The 6579-nt window shown below is 41.6% G+C and overlaps 1 non-coding gene across 1 annotated transcript; it reads left to right on the forward strand.

Moving 5' to 3' along the window:
* Positions 1–3980: 3980 nt before the first annotated feature.
* Trnat-agu lies at positions 3981–4053 on the forward strand. The gene has a single exon. It is a non-coding gene; the product is annotated as a tRNA-Thr (tRNA).
* The last annotated feature ends 2526 nt before the right edge of the window (positions 4054–6579 follow it).

The following is a 6579-nucleotide window of genomic DNA, read 5'->3' on the forward strand; positions in this document are numbered from 1 at the left end:
GATGCAAATGCGCGTAACGGGAACACGTGGTTTCCAAGCAACAAAACGTGGACTACGGAGCAATGGAAGAAAGTCATTTGGTCAGATGAGTCTTGTTTCACACTGTTTCCAACTTCTTGTCGAATTCACGTCCCAAGAGTCAAACATTGCGTGTTGCTGACTTAAGCAGTTATATTGTGGTCTAGGGGCAGCGTTCTTGATTACTAATCAAAATGTTTTCCGCCTCAGTTCCTAATCCTGCCACCGCTTAAATTTGGAATAAAAATCATCAGTAATGGCAGCCGAACACTTCCGGCTTAGGAAGTCATCCTCATTCTGCCAAAGGCTTCTTCATAAAGCGCGGAGGAGCGGGCAAAGTTTCAGAGCACTCCCTTGGCCTTGTGGTGGGAAACTGCCCCTAAAAGGCGGAAAAATCAGCAGTGATCAACAGCATGGGGCTGCAGAAGGCAATGGAAACCACTTCATTAAAGATACATAGCATGTATCCACAGAAAATGTGGGCTGCAGTTGGAAAGGTATCATGATGATCTCTGCTTTGGTTAAAGATTCCGGACTAGTCCCTCATTAGGAACCGCAGGAGGGGCTGCCAAGGGGGAGGAGGACTTGGGAAAAAGCATGAATAACCAACGAAAGGATAACGCTCTCCGAGTCGGAGCGTGGAATGTGAGAAAATTGAACGTTGTAGGGAAGCTAGAAAATCTGTAAATGGAAATAATTAGGCTCAATGTTGATATAGTGAGCGTCAGTGAACTAAAATGGAAAGAAGACAAATATTTCTGCTCAGACGAGTAGAGGGTAAAGTCAGCAGCGGTAGAAAATGGTATAACGGGAGTAAGATTTATTATGAATAGGGAGATAGGACAGACAGTGGGTTGCTGTGAGCATTTCAGTGACAAGTTGGTTCTCATCTGTAGGGACAGCAAACCAACAGCGATAGCAATACTTCACTTTATATGTCGACCTCACAAGCAGAAGATGGAGAGATAGAGGAAGTAAATGAGTGTATTGAACGGGTAATTCAGTATGCAAAGGGAAATGAAAATATAATAGTCATGGGGGACTGAAATATGAATGTAGGGGAAAGTGTAGAAGTAAGGGTTACGGGAGAATATGGGCTTGCTAGCAGGAAAGAGAGAGGAAAAAGACGAAGTGAGTTCTGCAATACATTTTAGATGGCAATACCGAAGATTCTGTTCAAGAATCAAAAGAGGAGGAGATATAATTGTAAAATGCCGAGAGATACAGGAAGACTTCACTGAGATTACACCATAGTCATCTAGGGACTCCGAAATCAGGTATTGGATTGTTAGGCGCACCCAGGGGCAGATATATATTCAGACCACAATTTGTTAATGATGAAGAGTAGGCTGAAATTCAAGTGATTAAGCAGAAAGAATGAATTCGCAAAGAAGTGGCGTACGGAAGTGCTAAGGAAGGAAGAGATATCCATGAAGTTCTCTGAGGCTATAGATACTACAATAATGAACAGCTCAACAGGTAATACAGTTGAGGAGGAATTGACATCTCCAAAAAGGACAGTCACATAAGTTGGGCTCAAAAATGTAGGTACTAGGAGGATAGCTACGGAGAAACAATATATAACTGAACAAATGCTTCAGCTGATCGGCGAAAGAAGGAAGTAAAAAAAATGTTCAGGGAAACTCAGTAATATAGAAATACAAATCGCTTACGAATAAAATAAATAGGAAGAGGGGAAATTTAAAAAGAAATCATCGTCGGAAGGACTGACTAAGCATATAAAAAAGTCATAACTTTCGGTGAAATTAAAAGCAAGAGCGGTAACATTAAGAGTGAAATGGGAATTCCACTGTTAAGTGCAGAGGAGAGAGCGGATAGGTGGGAAGAATAAATTGAAGGCCTCTATGACAGGGCGGGCTTAACAGATGACGTGACAGAAGAAGAAACAGGACCCGTCAGGGAAGAGATATGGTATCCAGTATTAGTATCAGAATTTAGAAGAGCTTTGGACGACTTAAAACCGAGTAAGTCACAAGAGATTGATAACATTCGATCGGAATCTCTAAAATGATTGGGGCAAGTAGCAACAAAACGTATGACACTGGCAATATACCATCATATTTTCGGTAAAACATCATCCATACAATTCTCAAGGCTGCAATAGCCGACATGTGCGAGAATTATCACACAATCAGCTTAGCATCTGAAACACCGAAGTTGATGACAAGAATAATGATTATATACTACAGTAAGATCCTTTATTAGATATACTTGCAATCTCCTGTCGCTATGTATGTGTTGCTATTCTATCTATTAGTTGGTGCCCTCGTTCATGTAAAGTTTTTTTTATCTAAAACTGGCTATGTTATTGATACCTTGAGCTACTGTCTTAGGTTAGTGCCTTGTTATTTGGACATATGTATCCGTGTCTCTCTTTGCGAGGCTGATTAGTTCCAGTGAACCAACATTTCCAGTATATATTATGATATTAGGGCTGAGTGCTGTTTCCTTGCTTGTTCCTTCTCGTATAAGCTCTCTGAATTACTGTACAGTTTAAACAAATTTGATTTACATTTCCCCAAGATTTTACTGCCACACAACCCCTAGCCACTTTCCTCTTCCACCGTATCCTGTGCCACAGTTTCATGCTGAAGACAAATATGGTTCGTAAACATGTATTCACAATTACGGGATCAGCTCGTTCCGCAGCATATATTTACTGGAACGGACTTCCATGTCTTATCGTACAATTTAACCCGTCTCTATTTTCGCTATTAATTAGTTACATGCTGCATAGTATCCTAGAGCGAAGTAAATCGGATGACCCCTTCGCACACGACTCGTTCCCATTGATATTTAACTACAGTGTCCACTTGCAACAGTATCTATCATGATCCAAGTTAATTTTGTCGCTGTTCACATTGCTACAGCTTTCAAAGCTGGTGCGAAAATGTATGCTTGCGTCATCCAATAAAGATACTTCCGCAGTGACGTACCGAACGTCATGTTTTGTAGATAATAATGGGCGCAATAATTTAAACATCAACAGCAAATATATGCCGTTGGTAGCACGGGAAACTGTGTCCGTTGTGTTAATGGCCCAATATCCGTTCCATGGCTACTAAACAAACTCTAATTAGTCGTCCGCAAACGATACTACATGGAAACGGTGTACAAAATAATTACTGGCTCCGTTGTACACAGAGAAAATAAAATCTTCGTTACAAAAGAATCTTTCCACTGGTAGTTAAAAAGGGTCACTGGCCTCCCATTACAGCCAGTCGAACACTAACAGCCTATCGCGATTGCACTGAATTCTACGTTGACGGCAAAAATTATTGCTAGCTGAACAGTAAATATACTAGTAAACAGGCAAGTGTGAATGACATCCATTCGACGAGAAAGACATCGTAATTAGTTTAACGCAACTAAACAAATAGAAATAGTTTTGAAAATAATATTTGATATAGTCAGTCAATAACCCAGCTTTTGGCAAAAATATTCTGTATGTAAACTGAAGGAGGTTCACTGCTATCAGCTGCAACAGGACATTAAGCGGAATTAGTGGCGACGAGTGAAAATGTAAACCGGACAGGGATTCGAACCCGGGACCTCCTGCTTACTAGGTAGGTGCGGTAACCACTACGCCATCGACCCACACTCCCATCGAACACCACCTATCTGCAGTCTCTGTCCGTTACAATCCTGTTAGCTCCTCAGAGATTCCCACAAGAGGTCGGACGTATTTGTGCATTCGCACTGAAGAAAGTGGATGCATTGCCCGGCCAGGGTTATCAATTATTGATAATTGATAAGCCTGGCTGGACAATGGATCCACTTTCTTCGTGCGAATGCTCAAATACTTCCGACCTCCTGCGGGAATCTCTGATTAGCGAACAGGAGTGTAATGGACGGAGACTGCGGATAGGTAGCATTCGGTGGGAGTGTGGATGGACAGTGAGGCCTACCGAGGCAGTCCATGCAGTGGCGATAATGTAGTCTCCCGGATGGCGTAGTGGTTACCGCACCTGCCTAGTAAGCAGGAGGTCCCGGGTTCGAATCCTGGTCCGGTACACATTTTCGTTCGTCGCCGCTAATTCCGCTTAATGTTCCGTTCCAGTTGATACCCCTTCAATTTACGTACAGTGTTTCACAGCTGCGGGATCTGCGTGGAGTCTGTTCTTTTGAGGGAAGACACCATGCATTCAAATAAAAAAATATTCAGGTTCAGGTATTAAGGAAAGCAAGAGAAACAACAATTAAGACGCAAAGATAAAAGAAAATTGTAAGAAATGAAAAAGACACGTTCATAAAAATACGATGTACCGCAAGAAATGTTGTGTTTTTCGGGTTCATCTATAGTTTCAATATGGAAACAGAGAATTCCACATACATTTGCAAAAGTACGCAAATGGGACATAAATGTAAATCCAGCCACAAATTACGTTCCTATTTCTACCATAACGTATAATGCTGTATTGCCACAAAGTATTTCATTTTTAACATTTCTTTCGCCAGATACACTTAGCTACAAAAGTTATTACCAGTTATTTCCAACAAATGGTTGGGACGTAGAGGACTAGGTATTTAATACTGAAATTTGCTGATATACAGGATGTCCCAGAAATGTTGCCGCAAATTTCGAGGGTTTGTGGAGGGTGTCTTGAGGAACAAATAAAGGAGAGGTACCAGCGTGTGGAAACGTTGTGCAGCGACGCTGCAGGGCGCCGGAGCTGTAGGCGCCTGCCCCTGCCGCTAGGCCACCCGCCCAGCGGCAAACGAGGGTCTCTAAGCTGACCAACCGTACACTGAACTCCTCGGAATGTTGTTTGTTACTCAGTGATCGTCACTGATTCCCACGATCGCCAGTGGAGAAGATGCAGCTTGCTACTGCGTAGAAAGACCTTGACTCCTATGAATACAGTGCTCTGTTGCCTTCGTGGTTGTCGCTTTCGGACATAGGTTTTGTAACGTCACCGGTTTTTCTAGTCGGTAGTTGATAGATTAGTATTGATCAGCCCTGGCTAAAACTCGGCGATAGTCGGCAGAGCGATGATACTGTTATTAAGTAAAGACGACGTTACAAAAAGCAGTGCTGAACTCTCGACGTGTGCGTGATACTTACTTCACCAATTGTGACCAATATTACGCTACTCTTCGTAATTAACTCGTTTATGGCTCAAATGGCTCTCAGCACTATGGGACTTAACATCTGTGGTCATCAGTCACCTAGAACTTAGAACTACTTAAACCTAACTAACCTAAGGACATCACACAACACCCAGTCATCACGAGGCAGAGAAAATCCCTGACTCCACCGGGAATCGAACCCGGGAACCCGGGCGCGGGAAGCGAGAACGCTACCGCACGACCAAGAGCTGTGGACTAACTCGTTTATATTCAGTGGTTTAACAGTTGCTATTAAAATATTAATGATAAGTTCAATTTAGTTCCACCGACACTAACCTCCCCATAGTTTGGTTGTAATTTCAAATCTCTAATAAGTCGTAACATTGCGATTGCTTCCTAACGTCAAAGAGTTTGTATATAAGCGCCGAGCACTTCAGTCAAATATTATCGCAGCACGCAAAAGATCACAGTTATGTCTCTAAACAATTGTGTAATCTGGTATCACAAATGCGTAAATTGGCACGAAAGGGTGGTTTATTTCACAATAACAATCACTTTCTAACAAGGCAGTGAGGAAGAAGCTTTCCCAGGTGGTGATGGGTGTGTGGTGGGGGGGAGGGGGGGGGGGAATTTATAAATTGTCTGCTTTAAAACTATTGCCAAGTTCCAGAGTCCATTTGCAATTACAAATGAAGTTAATTGTCTATCTGTTCAATGCCTAACTAGAGTTGAGTTCCAGTTATCTAATTAAAAAGTTCACTGCGGTCTAATATAAGGTAGTTCTCTATCTGAATTCGAAACGATGTTATAGTTGAAGTCAATGTTTCGTTTCACTGCGTCATAGTAGATCGCAATTATCAATCCTCGAAAAACAATCTAGCCGCGCCTACATATACGAGTATTCAAACAAGCCTGACCAGCTTCGGCTAACTCTCGTAACGTAATGACAATGGACCAAATTTTCCTTAGCCATTACTCACGATTCTGAAAGAGTACGCACACGAAGTATTCTTTGAAATCGTTGGTTCTACTTTGCTAATTTTAATTATAATGATTTTGCGATTTACTATGATTTTGAGTTTGAGTTTACTGAGATTCTATCTTTCTTTTGTATGTTGATAAATTACTAAGTATAAGGTTCTTGTTTCAATTACTGGTTATTATCCAAATAATAGTGTTAAATGAAACTTTGGTTACTTGTTCACTTTTCATGGAATTTGGAACTTGTTTTGGGGAAATTTTAGGGGTATTGTTTGCTAATTTTTCTTTTTCCATTTTTCATCTACATCTACATCTACATCTATACTCCGCGAGCCACCTTACGGTGTGTGGCGGAGGGTACTTATTGTACCACTATCTGATCCCCCCTTTCCTGTTCCATTCACGAATTGTGCGTGGGAAGAACGACTGCTTGTAAGTCTCCGTATTTGCTCTAATTTCTCGGATCTTTTCGTTGTGATCATTACGCGA

The sequence above is a fragment of the Schistocerca piceifrons genome, chromosome 2 (assembly GCF_021461385.2).
Source record: "Schistocerca piceifrons isolate TAMUIC-IGC-003096 chromosome 2, iqSchPice1.1, whole genome shotgun sequence".
Classification (NCBI taxonomy): Eukaryota; Metazoa; Arthropoda; class Insecta; order Orthoptera; family Acrididae; genus Schistocerca; species Schistocerca piceifrons.